Source organism: Arachis hypogaea, chromosome 2 (genome assembly GCF_003086295.3).
Source record: "Arachis hypogaea cultivar Tifrunner chromosome 2, arahy.Tifrunner.gnm2.J5K5, whole genome shotgun sequence".
NCBI lineage: Eukaryota > Viridiplantae > Streptophyta > Magnoliopsida > Fabales > Fabaceae > Arachis > Arachis hypogaea.
In genome coordinates, this window is record NC_092037.1 from 27,550,617 (window position 1) to 27,568,258 (window position 17,642).

Sequence of the window (17,642 nt, forward strand, 5' to 3'; positions counted from 1 at the left end):
GTTTTTATGCAAAAATCATATTTCTAGACTTTACTATGAGTTTTTGTGTTTTTCTGTGATTTCAGGTATTTTCTGGCTGAAATTGAGGGAGCTGAGCAAAAATCTGATTTAGGCTGGAAAAGGACTGCTGATGCTGTTGGGTCTGACCTCCCTGCACTCGGAATAGTGTTTTTGGAGCTACCGAAATCCAATTGACGCGATCTCAATTGAATTGGAAAGTAGACATCCAAGGCTTTCCAGCAATATATAATAGTCTATACTTTGCGCGAAGATAGATGACATAAATTGGCGTTCAACGCCAGTTCCATGTTGCAGTCTGGCGTCCAGCGCCAGAAACAGGTTACAAGTTGGAGTTCAACGCCAAAAACATGTTACAACTTGGCGTTCAACTCCATAAACAGCCCAAGCACGTGAAAAGCTTAAGTCTCAGCCCCAGCACACACCAAGTGGGCCCCAGAAGTGGATTTCTGCACCAATTATCTTAGTTTACTCATTTTCTGTAAACCTAGGTTACGAGTTTAGTATTTAAACAACTTTTAGAGACTTATTTTGAAACTCATGACATTTTTAGATCTGAAATTTGTATCTTTTGACAGCATGAGTCTCTAAACTCCATTGTTGGGGGTGAGGAGCTCTGCAGCGTCTCGATGAATTAATGCAATTATTTTTGTTTCCCATTCAAACATGTTTGTTCCTATCTAAGATGTTCATTCGCGTTTCACTATGAAGAAGGTGATGATCTGTGACACTCATCACCTTCCTCAATTCACGAACGTGTGGCTGACAACCACCTCCATTCTACATCAGATTGAATGAGTATCTCTTAGATTTCTTAATCAGAATCTTCGTGGTATAAGCCAAAATTGATGGCGGCATTCATGAGAATCCGGAAAGTCTAAACCTTGTCTGTGGTATTCCAAGTAGGATTCAAGGATTGAATAGCTGTGACAAGCTTCAAACTCGCAATTGCTGGGCATGATGACAAATGCAAAAGAATCAATGGATTCTATTCCGACATGATCGAGAACCAACAGCTGATTAGCCGTGCTGTGACAGAGCATTTGGACCACTTTCACTGAGAGAATGAGAAGTAGCCATTGACAACAGTGACACCCTACATAGAGCTTGCCATGGAAGGAACTTTGCACTTTTGCATGAGAGGAATATTATGTTACAGGAATTCAAAAGACAAAGCATCTCCAAAACTCCAACATATTCTCCATTATTGAGTAATAATTACTTAATCCAAACACTTTCACTTTTTACAATTAAATCCAAATAACCTTATTGGCATCTTGACTAAGATTAATAAAATAACCATAGCTTGCTTCAAATCAACAATCTCCGTGGGATCGATCCTTACTCACGTAAGGTATTACTTGGACGACCCAGTGCACTTGCTGGTTAGTGGTACGAGTTGTGAAAAGTGTGATTTACAATTTCGTGCACCAGTTTACTATACATTGCTGCCCCTTATTGCCTAAATGCTATTTTAGCATGAATGTTTTAGAAAATCTTTTTTGGATTCTATGATTGAGGTTATATTTTGCGACTTGGTTTTGAGTTTTTCATGCTTACGTTTTAAAAACACCAAGTGATGAGAATTGCCTTCGAGCTTGTAACTCTTCCTGAATTACTTGATTTGGCCACCATGTGATTTGAGCCTTATTTTGTGATTAGGCAATCTCTTGATGGATGATGTTGTGCATTTACCTTAATGCCTTGTGTTATGATCATATGCGTCCATATGCTTTTGACTTGAATGCTTTCAAGCTTCTTTAATGCTTGTTTTACCTTACAAGTTTACTTAAATCATCTCAAGCACACTAGGATAAGTGAAGTGCATGCTTCTTTTGTGACATTGCCCTCTTATGTTAATGTGTGTTCTAAAAGGCGCCTAATTTAGAATTTACACACTTATTTGTCATTAATGTCACACTAATTCACTCACTCATTCTAGTGATCTACCTCACTCCAATAATGTATGCTTCCTTGCTTTTACATCTTCTCATCTTATGGTGTTATATTTTTTTTTCATGAATGATGCACCGTAAGCAAACACGAAAGCGGATGAAAGAACACGCAGCACCGGTTGACCTACTAGCTGAAGGTAGCAATCCGGAGAGTCACCGTACCCCCTTGCTCATCTTTGAATGCACCGAGGACGGTGCAAACTTTTAAGTGTGGGGAGGTCGTCCGACCGGTCGGCGATTTTGGGTGACGAATTTGTAATCTCAACACTTTTGCATTTCATTTTAGGTTTTTTGGATTTTTTTATTTGCATTTTTCCTATTTTTGCATACATATACAAAATAAGCTTAGTCAAAATAATAAAATTTTTCAAGATTTCTATCTATAGAGCACCTCAATTGATTGAGTGAAAACTTTTCATTAAACTTGCTTGAATCACACACACACACACACACATATATATATATATATATATATATATATATATATATATATATATATATATATTGTGGAACATGAATTTTTGAGCTAAGAACACAAGCAAGTGAGATTTGAGCCTAATGGTGTGGTTACATCTTATAACCACTTATTTTTCCTTCTTGTGTGCAATTATTCTCTTTCTATGATTGTAATCTTTGATTTGTTTGATTCTTTATGCCCATTATTTTGTGTATTCATGCATTTATATGATTGAGGCCATCATTTCATTAGCTCACTTACCCAAATAGCCTTACCTTTTATACTCCTCTGTTGACCAACTTTGAGCCTATGCTTTACCCACTTGTTCTTAATTTAGCACATTACAAGCCTAAAGCGGAAAATAATAAATGTCCTTAATTTGAATCTTTGATTAGCTTAGGCTAGTGTGTGTGAGTATCATTCAAGTGTGGGAATCTGGTGCACAAAATTGTGATCTCTAATAATGGCATTCAACTTTGTAAGCGCATCTACTAACTCAGCACTTTCTTCACAAATTCGCACAACTAACCAGCAAGTGCACTGGGTCATCCAAGTAATAAACCTTACGTGAGTAATGGTCGATCCCACGGAGATCGTTGGTATGAAGCAAGCTATGGTCATCTTGTAAATCTGAGTTAGACGGATAATAAATGGTTATAGAGTTTTCGAATAACAATAATAAATACACAGAAAATAAAGATAGAAATACTTATGTAAATCATTGGTGAGAATTTCAGATAGGCGTATGAAGATGCTGTACTCCTTCTGAATCTCTGCTTTCCCACTGCCTTCATCCAATCCTTCTTACTCATTTCCATGGCAAGCTGTATGTAGGGCATCACTGTTTTCAATGGCTACATCCAATCCTCTCAGTGAAAATGGTCCAAATGCTCCGTCACAGCACGGCTAATCATATGTCGGTTCTCGATCATGTCGGAATAGAATCCATTGATTCTTTTGCGTTTGTCATCACGCCCAACAATCACGAGTTTGAAGCTCGTCACAGTCATTCAATCCCTGAATTCTACTCGGAATATCACAGACAAGGTTTAGACTTTCCGGATTCTCATGAATGCCGCCATCAATTCTAGCTTATACCACGAAGATTCTGATTAAGGAATCCAATAGATATGTGCCCTGTCTAAAGTAGAACGGAAGTGGTTGTCAGTCACGCGTTCATAGGTGAGAATGATGATAAGTGTCACGGATCATCACATTCGTCATGTTAAAGTGCAACGAATATCTTATAACAGGAATAAACTAAATTGAATAGAAAATAGTAGTAGTTGCATTAAAACTCGAGGTACAGCAGAGCTCCACACCCTTAATCTATGGTGTGTAGAAACTCCACCGTTGAAAATACATAAGTGATGGTCCAGGCATGGCCGAATGGCCAGCCCCCTATGAACGTGATCAAAGGATCATAAGGTAATCCAAAAAATAATCCCAAGATGTCTAATACAATAGTAAAATGTCCTATTTATACTAGAGTACCTACTAGGGTTTACAGAAGTAAGTAATTGATGCAAAAATCCCATTCCGGGGCCTACTTGGTGTGTGCTTGGGCTGAGCTTGAGCTTTATACATGCAGAGGCTTCTCTTGGAGTTGAACGCCAAGTTGTAACGTGTTTTTGGCATTCAACTCTGGTTCGTGACGTGTTTCTAGCGTTTGACTCCAGAATGCAACATGGAACTGGCGTTGAGAACCAGTTTGCGTCGTCTAATCTCGAATAAAGTATGGACTATTGGATGTCTACTTTCCAACGCCATTGAGAGCGCATAATTTGGAGTTCTGTAGCTCTAGAAAATCCATTTTGAGTGCAGGGAAGTCAGAATCCAACAGCATCAGCAGTCCTTTGTCAGCCTTCTTATCAGAGTTTTGCTCAGGTCCCTCAATTTAAGCCAGAAAATACCTGAAATCACAGAAAAACACACAAACTCATAGTAAAGTCCAGAAATGTGAATTTAGCATAAAAACTAATGAAACATCCCTAAAAGTTGCTAGATCCTACTAAAAACTACCTAAAAACAATGCCAAAAAGCGTATAAATTATCCGCTCATCACAACACCAAACTAAAATTGTTGCTTGTCTCCAAGCAACTGAAAATCAAATAGGATAAAAAGAAGAGAATATACTATAAATCTCAAAATATCAGTGAATATTAGTTCTTACTTATATGAGTGGGACTTGTAGCTTTTTGCTTCTGAACAATTTTGGCATCTCACTTTATCCATTGAAGTTCAGAATGATTGGCATCTATAGGAACTTAGAATTTCAGATAGTGTTATTGATTTTCCTAGTTAACTATGTTGATTCATGAACACAGCTACTTTTATGAGTCTTGGCCGTGGCCCTAAGCACTTTGTCTTCCAGTATTACCACCGGATACATAAATGCCACAGACACATAATTGGGTGAACCTTTTCAGATTGTGACTCAGCTTTGCTAATGTCACCAATTATAGGTGTCCAGAGTTCTTAAGCACACTCTTTTTGCTTTGGATCACGACTTTAACCACTCAGTCTCAAGCTTTTCACTTGGACCTGCATGCCACAAGCACATGGTTAGGGACAGCTTGATTTAGCTGCTTAGGCCTGAATTTTATTTCCTTGGGCCCTCCTATCCATTGATGCTCAAAGCCTTGGATCTTTTTTACCCTTGTCTTTTGTTTTTAAGGGCTATTGGCTTTTTCTGCTTGCTTTTTCTTTTTCTTTTATATTTTTTTGCCACTTTTTTTTTCCGCAGGATTTTGCTTTTTCACTGCTTTTTCTTGCTTCAAGAATCAATTTCATGATTTTTCAGATTATCAATAACATTTCTCTTTGTTCATCATTCTTTCAAGAGCCAACAATTTTAACATTCATTAATAACAAGATAAAAAATATGCACTGTTCAAGCATTCATTCAGAAAACAAAAAGTATTGTCACCACATCAATATAATTAAACTAATTTCAAGGATAAATTGGAAACTCATGTACTTTTTGTTCTTTTGAATTAGGAACATTTTTCATTTAAGAAAGGTGAAGGATTCATGGAATTATTCATAGCCTTAAGACATAGTTACTAAATACTAATGATCATGTAGGAAAGACATAAACATAAATAAATATTAAGCATAAAAACTGAAAAACAGAGAAATAAAAACAAGGAATGAGTCCACCTCAGTGATGGTGGAACTTTCTTCTTGAAGAACCAATGATGTCTTTGAGCTCTTCTATGTCTCTTCCTTGCCTTTGTTGCTCCTTCCTCATTGCTCTTTGATCTTCTCTAATTTCATGGAGAATGATAGAGTGCTCTTGATGTTCCACCCTTAATTGATCCACATTGTAACTCAAGTCTTCTAGAGAAGTGTTGAGTTATTCCCAATAATTGTTAGGAGGAAAGTGCATCCCTTGAGGCATTTCTAGGATTTCTTGGTGATGAGCTTCCTCATGCGTCTCTTGGGATCCATGAGTGGGCTCTCTTGTTTGCTCCATCCTCTTCTTAGTGATGGGCTTATCCTCCTCAATGGGGATGTCTCCTTCTACGATAACTCCAGCTGAGTAACATAGATGGCAAATAAGATGAGGAAAAGCTAGCCTTGCCATGGTGGAGGACTTTTCGGCTATTTTGTAGAATTCAAGGGAGATGACTTCATAAACTTCTACTTCCTCTCCATTCATGATGCTATGAATCATGATGGCCCGATCCATAGTAACTTCGGATCGGTTGCTAGTGGGGATGATGGAGCGTTGGATGAACTCCAACCATCCTCTAGCCACAGGCTTGAGGTCCAGTCTTTTTAATTGAACCGGCTTGCCTTTGGAGTCTCTTTTCCATTGAGCTCCTTCCACACATATGTCCATAAGGACTTGGTCTAACCTTTGATCAAAGTTGACCCTTCTAGTGTAGGGGCGTGCATCTCCTTGCATCATGGGTAGGTTGAATGCCAACCTCACATTTTCCAGACTAAAATCTAAGTATTTCCCCCGAACCATTGTAAGGTAATTCTTTGGGTTCGGGTTCATACTTTGATCATGGTTCCTAGTGATCCATGCATTGGCATAGAACTCTTGAACCATTAAGATTCTGACTTGTTGAATGGGGTTGGTCAGAACTTCCCAACCTCTTCTTTGGATCTCATGTCGGATCTCCGGGTACTCATTTTTCCTGAGTTTAAAAGGGACCTCGGGGATCACCTTCTTCTTGGCCACAACTTCATAGAAGTGGTCTTGATGGGCTTTGGAGATGAATCTCTCCATCTCCCATGACTCGGAGGTGGAAGCTTTTGTCTTCCCTTTCCCTTTTCTAGAGATTTCTCTGGCCTTAGGTGCCATCAATGGTTATGGAAAAATAAAAAAGCTATGCTTTTACCATAACAAACTTAGAATATTGCTCACCCTCGAGCAAAAGAAGAAATAATAGAAGAAGAAGAAAAAGATATGGAGGAGAGGAAGAGAGGGTTGGGTTTCGGCCAAGGAGGAGAAGATAGAGAAGGTTGTGTTGTGTGAAAATGAAGAAGAATGGAGGGGTTTATATAGTGGAGGGAGAGGGGTTAAGGTTCGGCCATATTGGGTGGGTTGGGTGGGAAGAGGGATTTTGAATTTTGAAGGTAGGTGGGGTTTATGGAGAATAGTTGATGGATGTGAGTGGTGAAGAGGTGATGGGGAAGAGAGATTGAGGTGATTGGTGAAGGGTTTTTGGGGAAGAATGTTATTGGATTGTGTGAAGAGGAGAGAAGGTGAGTTGAGGTAGGTGGGGATCCTGTGGGGTCCACAGATCCTGAGATGATCCTGTGGGGTCCACAGATCCTGAGGTGTCAAGGATTATCATCCCTGCACCAATGAGGCGTGTAAAACGCCCTCTACATGCAATCCTGGTGTTCAACACCAGATTGATGCTTGTTTCTAGTGTTGAACGCCAGCTTCAGGCTTGTTTTGGGCGTTCAACGCCCATTTGCAGCATATTTCTGGCGTTGAACGCCAGTTCCATGCTTGTTTCTGGCGTTCAGCGCTAGCTTTCCTCAGGGTGTATTCCTGGCGTTTAAATGCTAGGATGCTGCTTGTTTCTGGTGTTCAACGCCAGATCCATGCTCTGTTCTGGCGTTGAACGCCAGCCAGATGCTCCTTACTGGCGTTTAAACGCCAGTAAGCCCTTCCTCCAGGGTGTGCTTTTTCTTCTGCTGTTTTTTATTCTATTTTTAATTTTAGCATTTATTTTGTGACTCCACATGCTCATGAACCTAATAAAACATAAAAGAATAATAAAATAAAAATAAAATTAGATAAATAAAAATTGGGTTGCCTTCTAATAAGCGCTCCTTTAATGTCACTAGCTTGACAGTGGGCTCTCATGGAGCTTCATAGGTGATCAGGTCAATGTTGTAGACTCCCAACCTCAAACTTAGAGTTTGGATGTGGGGATTCAACACCAAACTTAGAATTTGGCTGTGGCCTCCCAACACCAAACTCAGAGTTTGATTGTGGGGGCTTTGTTTGATTCTGCACTGAGAGAAGCTTTTCATGCTTCCTCTCCATGTATACAGAAGAACACCCTTGGGTTTTAAACACAAGGTAGTCCCCATTCAATTGAAGGACTAATTCTCCTCTGTTAACATCTATCACAGCTCCTGCTCTGGCTAGGAAAGGTCTTCCAAGGATGATGCATTCATCCTCCTCCTTCCTAGTGTCTAAGATTATGAAATCAGCAGGGTTGTAAAGGCCTTCAACCTTTACTAACACGTCCTCTACTAATCCATAAGCTTGTCTTACTAACTTGTCTGCCATTTGTAGTGAGAATATGGCAGGCTGTACCTCAATGATTCTCAGCTTCTCCATTACAGAGAGTGGCATAAGATTTATGCCTGACCCCAGGTCATACAGAGCCTTTTCAAAGGTCATGGTGCCTATGGTACAGGGTATTAAAAATTTGCCAGGATCTTGTCTCTTTTGAGGTAAGGCTTGCTGAACCCATGTATCTAGTTCACTAATGAGCAAGGGAAGTTCACCTTCCCAAGTCTCATTACCAAACAATTTGGCATTCAGCTTCATGATGGCTCCTAGATATTGATCAACTTGTACTCCAGTTACATTTTCATCCTCTTTAGAGGAAGAATAGTCTTCAGAGCTCATGAATGGCAGAAGGAGGTTTAATGGGAGCTCCTTCTTGCTTGAGAGACGTCCCATGAGGTCTTCCTCATTGGGATTCACGTCCTCCCCTTCCTCCCTAGGTTCGGCCATGTTAATTATGTCAATGTCCTTGCACTATCTTTTTGGATTCTCTTCAGTATTGCTTGGGAGAGTACTTGGAGGAGTTTCAGTGACTTTCTTACACAGCTAGCCCACTTGTGCCTCTAAATTTCTGATGGAGGACCTTGTTTCACTCATGAAACTTAAAGTGGCCTTAGACAGATCAGAGACTATGTTTGCTAAGTAAGAGGGGCTCTATTCAGAATTCTCTATCTATTGCTGAGAAGATGATGGAAAAGGCTTGCTATTGCTGAGCCTATTTCTTCTACCACTATTAAAGCCTTGTTAAGGCTTTTGTTGATCCTTCCATGAGAAATTTGGATAATTTCTCCATGATGAATTATAGGTGTTTCCATAAGGTTCACCCATATAATTTACCTCTGCTATTGCAGGGTCCTCAGGATCATAAGCTTCTTCTTCAGAAGATGCCTCTTTAGTACTGTTGGATGCATTTTACCATCCATTCAGACTTTGAGAAATCATGTTGACTTGCTGAGTCAACATTTTGTTCTGAGCCAATATGGCATTCAGAGCATCAATTTCAAGAACTCCCTTCCTTTGAGGTGTTCCATTACTCACGGAATTCCTCTCAAAAGTATACATGAATTGGTTATTTGCAACCATGTCAATGAGTTTTGAGCTTCTATAGGCGTTTTCTTTAGGTGAATGGATTCACCTGCAGAATGGTCCAATGACATCTTAGAGAATTTAGACAGACCATAATAGAATATATCCAAAATGGTCCACTCTGAAAGCATGTCAGAAGGACACCTTTTGGTCATCTGCTTGTATCTTTCCCAAACTTCATAGAGGGATTCACCATCTTTTTGTTTGAAATTATGAACATCCACTCTAAGCTTGCTCAGCTTTTGAGGAGGAAAGAACTTAGCCAGGAAGGCCGCGACCAGCTTATCCCAGGAGTCTAGGCTATCTTTAGGTTGTGAGTCCAACCATGTTCTAGCCCTGTCTCTCACAGCAAAAGGGAAAAGCATGAGCCTGTAGACTTCAGGATCTATTCCATTAGTCTTAACAGTCTCACCGATCTGCAAGAACTCAGTTAAAAACTGGTAGGGATCTTCTGATGGAAGTCCATGGAACTTGCAGTTCTGTTGCATTAGAGCAACCAGTTGAGGTTTCAACTCAAAATTGTTTTCTCCAATGGCAGGGATTGAGATGCTTCTTCCATCAAACTTGGAAGTAGGTGTAGTGTAATCACCAAACATCCTCGTTGCATTTTTATTTTCGGCTGCCATCTCCTCTTCTTTTTCAAAAATTTCTGTAACGTTGTCTCTGGATTGTTATAATTTAGCTTCTCTTAGTTTTCTCTTCAGAGTCCTTTCAGGTTCAGGATCTGCTTCAACAAGAATATTCTTGTCCTTGCTCCTGCTCATATGAAAAAAAAGGGAACAGAAAATAATAATAGGAATCCTCTTTAACACAATAGATAGATTCATTTATGTTAGTAGAAGAAAAAGGGAATAGAATAAGGAAAACGTAAGAATCCAAACACAAGGGTGAAGATAGGTTCAGATTCTTTGAGATGAAGAGAAGTGTTAGTAAATAAATAAATAAATAGAAGATGAGAGGGAGAGAATTCAAAAATTAATTTTTGAAAAAGGGTTTGTGTTCCGAGGGTTACCTGAAACTGTAGGTCGATCTCGGACGAGATCTTCTGTGTTGGTCGGAGCCGACGTGTCCGGCAGGTGTACGGCGGTCGGAACTGATGTGTCCGATTTGTTGGACTTGGTGGTGGTGCTGATCCTGTGTCCCCGGAGGGTGGGGGGTACCTGCAAGGGACTCCGATGCTTAAGTTAGCAAGGGTATTAAGCAGGTATTGAGTAGAATCAGAGTATGAGTTATACCTGGGTGCTCCAGTGTATTTATAATGGTGAGAAGTGACCTTTCTAGATAAGATAAGTTAGTTATCTTATCTTATCTTATCTTATCTTTGGGTGAGGTCAGCTTATCTTCAACGGGACCGCCTTTATCCCTGTAGGCTGGGATTGCCTCTGGATTTAGGTCGTGTTCCTCTATTTGGGCCCTTTATTTGGGCTTTCCTGTTGATTTGACCGAGCTCTTTGGGAAGAGGTCGGATAGTCTGACCTAAAGAGGTCGGTCGCCTTGTCACTAAACATCCCGGGTCGGTCATCTCGACCTAGGGTATGAACAGTGCTCCTGCTTGAGCTCGGTTCTTCCTTTAGAGGTCGAGTCCTTGACTTCGGTCCTTCTTAAGTGAAGTCGAACTCAAGCATTTTGTCGATTCCTTTTCTTTGTAGAGTCCTTTTTGAATGTAAAACGTTTTCTTCTAAAAGACGCACGCTTTTATACCCGCGCTTTTTTGGGAATGTGCGAGGGTTTAATGCTTTTTAATTTTGAGCATTAATTGCCCCGTTTCCTTTAGGCTCTTTTATTTTGGATTTCGAAACCCCGGAAACGGTTTCTCTTCTTTTGCTTTTTTCGTATCTTCTTTTCTTAGTTCTCTCCACTCTTTGTTTTTTCGTTTGCATTTCTGTTTTTCTTGTGGCGTTTGCATTAATTCCAGGATGATGATGAGGCTGATCCTCCCCCAGTGCCTTCTCTTAAGGTGTCGACCTCCTCTGTTCCTCCCGTTGCATCTGATCCGGATTGCCAGATTCTAAACCGGGATGATGGAACCGTAGATGCCGTGCCCCTTCAGACTTGTCCTCCTTCTCCTCATACTGATGCTGCCGGGAAAGCTCCCAATCTTTAGTTGATCTTTTTTTTCTGGATATTTTGTGTAAATAGCCCGATTTGTGGGCTTTTGAACTTTGTTCTATTTATTCTTCTTGACGCTTCTAGTTGTCTGCCTTGCAACTCTTTTTGAAAAACAAAAGTAGCTTCCGAGGTTGGTTTTGTGGTGGCCTCTTGAAGCTTTATTGTATTATACATGATATCTGTTGAAATTTTGCTGTCTGGCCTCTTTAAGTTGTTTGCGTGCTTATCGTTTGTAGCTTGGATCCTTTTGAGGCCGTGCCTATGGGGGGTCCAACTTGTTTCTCGGTTTCCTCGCTTTTGTTTGTATTTTTAGGACCTTATGACCGATTTATGTTGGTCCCCCTCAAAAGTTATTTTTGTGATCCCCTTTTCTGGGCCTTTACTCGGTCTCTTTCAGGGATTATGTTGATAACTTTTTAGTAGTAGGAGTCCGACTTTGTTATGTCGGTCTCCTTTAAGTTATTTTTCGTAGTCCTCTTTCTTGGATCTTTGTCATATCTCTTTCAAGGACTATTCGTATAACTTTTTAGTGGTAGGAGTCCGACTTGGTTATGTCGGTCTCCTTTAAGTTATTTTTCGTAGTCCTCTTTCTTGGATATTTGTCAAATCTCTTTCAGGGACTATTCGTATAACTTTTTAGTGGTAGGAGTCCGACTTGGTTATGTCGGTCTCCTTTAAGTTATTTTTCGTAGTCCTCTTTCTTGGATCTTTGTCAAATCTCTTTCAGGGACTATTCGTATAACTTTTTAGTGGTAGGAGTCCGACTTGGTTATGTCGGTCTCCTGTAAGTTATTTTTCGTAGTCCTCTTTCTTGGATCTTTGTTAGATCTCTTTCAGGGACTATTCGTATAACTTTTTAGTGGTAGGAGTCTGACTTGGTTATGTCGGTCTCCTTTAAGTTATTTTTCGTAGTCCTCTTTCTTGGATCTTTGTCAGATCTCTTTCAGGGACTATTCGTATAACTTTTTTAGTTTTGGGCTGATTTGTTATGTCAGGCCCTTCTAAGTTAAAGTAATCCTCTTTAATAGGGTTGGCCAGACTTGGGTTGACTTGGTCCGACTTCTGAACGTCGGCCAGTCTTTTAAGTTATTATATTAGTTATCCGTAAGACCTCATCAGGTTCTTTTTTTGGATTGCTTTCGATAACTTCTTACATTACTCTGTGTTCATCTTTGCCGATTTGTAGAAAATGGTTGGCATCTTTAGATCGTCTTTTGGGTGAATCGCGTTTTCACCTTTATCAGACGATTGTCTTTATCGTGGTCGCGTAGTGAATTTGTTTTTCACTTTCTTCCGACCTGTTGCTTTATAATCAGACGATGAATACTTCAGATTAATGCGTCTTCGAATCTTGTAGAATATCTCAATAAACTTTATTCAAAGAAAAAATGCAAATATATACATGTGGGAATTTCCTTGTCCCTTTAAGTCGGGTATGATCTAGGTCTCGATATGGTGCCTCATTAAAAAACCTTTTCAGGAAAAAGAGCGCATCCATTTAGTGAGATCTTTTACCTTTTCTAACTGTAGTACCTTCTTAGGTTGCAGGCGTGCCATGATCGGGGAAGCTCTCGTCCATCAAGCTCGGACATTCTGTAGTAGCCCTTCCCTAGTACTTCAATGACTCGGTAGGGTCCTTTCCAGTTTGCTGCCAGCTTTCCTTCTCCGGGTCGAATTGTTCCAATGTCGTTTCTGATTAGGATGAGATCATTCTCTGCAAAACTTCTCGGCACTACCTTTCGATTGTATCTGGAAGCCATTCGTCGCTTTAAAGCTTCTTCCCTAATCCGAGCTCTTTCTTGGATCTCGGGTAACAAGTTGAGCTCTTCTCTCTGAAGTTTGGAGTTTACTCGTTCATTGTAGTGGACTACTCGGGGAGATCCCTCCTCGATTTCTATTGGAATCATTGCCTCCGCTTCGTATGCTAGTCGGAATGGTGATTCGTTTGTAGTAGAATGGAGGGTTGTTCGATACGCCCATAGGACTTGTGGAAGTTCCTCAGCCCAAGCTCCCTTTGCTTCTTGTAGCCTCCGCTTTAGTCCGGCCAATATGACTTTGTTGGCCGCTTCGGCTTGTCCATTGGCTTGGGGATGTTCGACGGAGGTGAACTGGTGTTTTATGTTCAAGTCGGCCACCAGTTTTCTAAAGCCTGCCTCTGTAAATTAGGTACCGTTGTCCGTGGTGATGGAGTATGGTACCCTGAACCTCGTAATAATGTTCCTATATAGGAATTTTTGACTTCTTTGAGTGGTGGCGTTGGCTAGGGGTTTTGCCTCGATCCATTTTGTGAAATAGTCTACTCCTACTATGAGGAATTTTACTTGTCCCGATCCCTATGGGAAGGGTCTGAGAAGGTTGAGTCCCCATTTCGCAAATGGCCAGGGCGAGGTCACGCTGATGAGCTTTTCTGGTGGGGCGATGTGAAAGTTGGCATGCTTCTGGCATGGTGGGCATGTCCTCACAAATTCTGTAGCCTCCTTTTGTAGAGTTGGCCAATATAATCCCGCCCGGAGAATGTTTTTGGTGAGGGCTTGCGCTCCGAGATGATTACCACAAATGCCGTTGTGCACTTCCTCCAAGACTTCCTTTGTGTTAGAAGTCGGTACGCATTTTAGTAAAGGTGTTGATATCCCTCTTTTGTATAGTGTGTTGTTTATGATAGTGTAGTACTGTGCCTCCCTTTTTAGCCTTTTTGCCTCCTTTTCATCTGTAGGGAGTGCTTCTGTTTTGAGGTAATTTATTATGGGAGTCATCCATCCTTGATCCTGACCTATTATGGCTAGGACTTCTTCTTCCGATATTGACGGGTTCTGTAGTATCTCCTGGATGAGACTTCTGTTGTTGCCCCATGGTTTGGTGCTGGCTAATTTTGAAAGTGCATCAGCTCGGGTATTTCGCTCACGGGGAATATGGTAGATCCTGTATTCTCCGAGTTGTCCGAGCAGTTCTTTGGTTCTATCCAAATATTTTTTCATGATCGGGTCTTTAGCTTGGTAGCTTCCTGTTATTTGTGAGGTAACGACTTGTGAGTCGCTGTAGATGTTGAGTTTTCGAGCTCCAATCTCCCTAGCCAGCTTCAAACTGGCTAGTAGCGCTTCGTATTCCGCTTGATTGTTCGAGGCCGGGAATCCAAATTTAAGGGAGAGCTCAAGTTGAGTTCCTTGGTTGCTTTCGATTATCACACCCGCACCGCTTCCTGTTTTATTTGAGGATCCGTCGACGTATATGTTCCACTCTATGGGGATTTCCAGGATGTCTGTGAATTCTACGATGAAATCGGCCAAGTGTTGTGATTTGATGGCTGTCCGTGCCTCATATTGGAGGTCAAACTCGGACAACTCGATTGCCCATTGTAGGATTCTTCCTGCCAGATCTGTTTTCTGTAATATCCCTTTTTATGGGCTGGTTGGTCCGAACTTTGATGCTATGTGCCTGGAAGTATGGGCGAAGTCGCCGGGATGTGAGTATTAGAGCGTATGCAAAATTTTCTATTTTCTGGTAGTTCAGCTCTGACCCCTGTAGTGCTTTACTAATGAAGTGGACGGGTTGTTGTCCTCTTTTGTCTTCTCGAATCAGCGTTGAGGCTATTGTCCGACTTCCTACTGCGAGGCATAGTATGAGCGATTCTCCCTCTTGTGGTCGAGATAGGATAGGTGGTTGCCCCAAGAATTCTTTGAAGTCTTTGAAGGCTTGTTCACATTTCGCTGTCCATTCGAAGTTCTTTCCCTTCTTTAAGGTAGCGTAGAAAGGGAGGGATCTTATCGCTGATCCTGCTAGGAATCTGGACAAGGCTGCCAACCTTCCATTGAGCTGTTGTACCTCTTTGACGCAGGTTGGGCTCTTCATGTTGAGTATGGCCTGGAATTTATCTGGATTTGCCTCGATTCCCCTTTGTGTGAGCATAAATCCTAAAAATTTACCTGTTTCTACTGTGAAGGTGCATTTAGCCGGGTTGAGTCGCATGCCGTGCTTCCTTATGGTATCGAATACTTGAATCAAATCGGTTAACAATGTCTCTTCGCTTTGTGTCTTTATCAACATGTCATCCACGTAGACCTCCATGATTTTTCTGATGTGATTTGAGAAGACTTTATTCATTAGCCTTTGATAAGTGGCTCCTGCGTTTTTCAGGCCAAAAGGCATCACGATGTCGCAATAATTTGCCTTAGGTGTAACAAACGAGGTCTTTTCTTGGTCTGGCGGATACATTGGTATCTGGTTGTATCCTGAGTATGCATCCATGAATGAGAGATACGTGTATCCTGATGAAGCATCTACTAGAGCGTCGATGCTTGGGAGTGGGTAAGGATCTTTTGGGCAGGCTTTGTTGAGGTCGGTGTAGTCGGTGCACATTCGCCACTTCCCATTTGATTTTTTCACCAAAACGACGTTTGCTAGCCATAGTGGGTATTTGACTTCCCTTATGAACCCTGCCTCTAGTAGTGCTTGAACTTGTTCTTCTACAGCCTGAGATCGTTCTGGCCCAAGTTTTCTTCGTCTTTGTTGTATCGGTTGGGATCCCGGGTAGACTGCTAACTTGTGGCTCATTAGTTTGGGATCTATGCCCGGCATGTTGGCAGCTTTCCATGCGAAGAGATCAACATTATCTCGCAGAAACTGTATCAATGATTCTTTTGCATCTCCTTTTAGGATCGTGCCAATATTAGTTGTTTTATTCGAGGTGTCTCCAATCTGGACTTTTTCTACTTCTCCCTCGGGTTGTGGTCAGAGCTCTTCTCGTCTCTGAGCTCCACCGAGCTCGATTGTGTGGAACTCTCTTGCTTTGCCTCGGAGGTTTAGACTTTCGTTGTAACAGCGACGCGCCATTTTTTGATCTGCTCTTATTGTAGCTATCCCTTCTGCAGTTGGAAATTTCATACATAGATACGGAGTCGAAACTATTGCGCCGAGCTGATTTAGTGTTGTCTGACCTATCAGGGCATTGTAGGCTGAGCTTACGTCGACCACAATGTAGTCTATCTTGAGTGTTTTAGATTGATTCCCCTTCCCGAAGGTTGTATGCAGCGACACGTATCCCAGTGGTTGAAATCTTTCAGAATTTTGGTTTTCATAATTTCTCTGGTAAATGGATCTTGATCTTTCTGAGAACTATCCTCCGTGGATGGTCGAGTAGCTTTGGTTTTGAGATCAGCTTCGAGTTTTATAAGTTTATCTTCTAATTCTCGGCGCCGCCTTATTTCCCGGCGTAGATCTTCTTCTTTTTCACGTCGATGTTAGGCTTCTTTCTCAAGTTGCTCCAATCGATTTTGAAGTGTTTCTATTACTCCTGGATTTGATGAATTTTTGTCTCTGTGGGTTTCTGGAGTAGCTTTGAGTATTGTGTCCGCGTTTTTATGCGGCATTCTTTCTTCCAAACCTGAATCGTGGTTGTTGTCATGGTCATCCGCCATGTTAATGGGATGACTTCCAGGTCCTCGGCAACGGCCCAATGTTCTGAGGGTTACCTGAAACTGTAGGTCGATCTCGGACGAGATCTTCTGTGTTGGTCGGAGCCGACGTGTCCGACAGGTGTACGGCGGTCGGAACTGATGTGTCTGATTTGTTGGACTTGGTGGTGGTGCTGATCCTGTGTCCCCGGAGGGTGGGGGGTACCTGCAAGGGACTCCGATGCTTAAGTTAGCAAGGGTATTAAGAAGGTATTGAGTAGAATCAGAGTATGAGTTATACCTGGGTGCTCCAGTGTATTTATAATGGTGAGAAGTGACCTTTCTAGATAAGATAAGTTAGTTATCTTATCTTATCTTATCATATCTTTGGGTGAGGTCAGCTTATCTTCAACGGAACCGCCTTTATCCCTGTAGGCTGGGATTGCCTCTGGATTTGGGTCGTGTTCCTCTATTTGGGCCCTTTATTTGGGCTTTCCTGTTGATTTGGCCGAGCTCTTTGAGAAGAGGTCGGATAGTCTGACCTGAAGAGGTCGGTCGTCTTGTCGCTAAACATCCCGGGTCGGTCATCTCGACCCAGGGTATGAACAGTTAGTGATTTTCGAAAATTAAGAGAAGAAACACAAATTAAAATTAAAATTTAAAATAATTAGTTAATTAAAAAAATAATTTTGAAAAAGGGAGAGATATTTCAAAAATTAGAGAGAGAGAGAGAGAGAGAGAGGTTGTTAGGTGGTTTTGAAAAAGATAAGAAACAGACAAAAAGTCAATTAGTTAGTTGAAAAAGATTTGAAAATCAATTTTTGAAAGGATAAGAAGTTGGAAAAGATATTTTGAAAAG

At 41.2% G+C, this 17,642-nt stretch overlaps 1 non-coding gene across 1 annotated transcript; it reads left to right on the plus strand.

The window, feature by feature from the left end:
• Positions 1 to 9,412: 9,412 nt before the first annotated feature.
• Positions 9,413 to 9,520, plus strand: LOC112765827 (small nucleolar RNA R71). Its single transcript, XR_003183933.1, has one exon. It is a non-coding gene; the product is annotated as a small nucleolar RNA R71 (small nucleolar RNA).
• Positions 9,521 to 17,642: the final 8,122 nt, after the last annotated feature.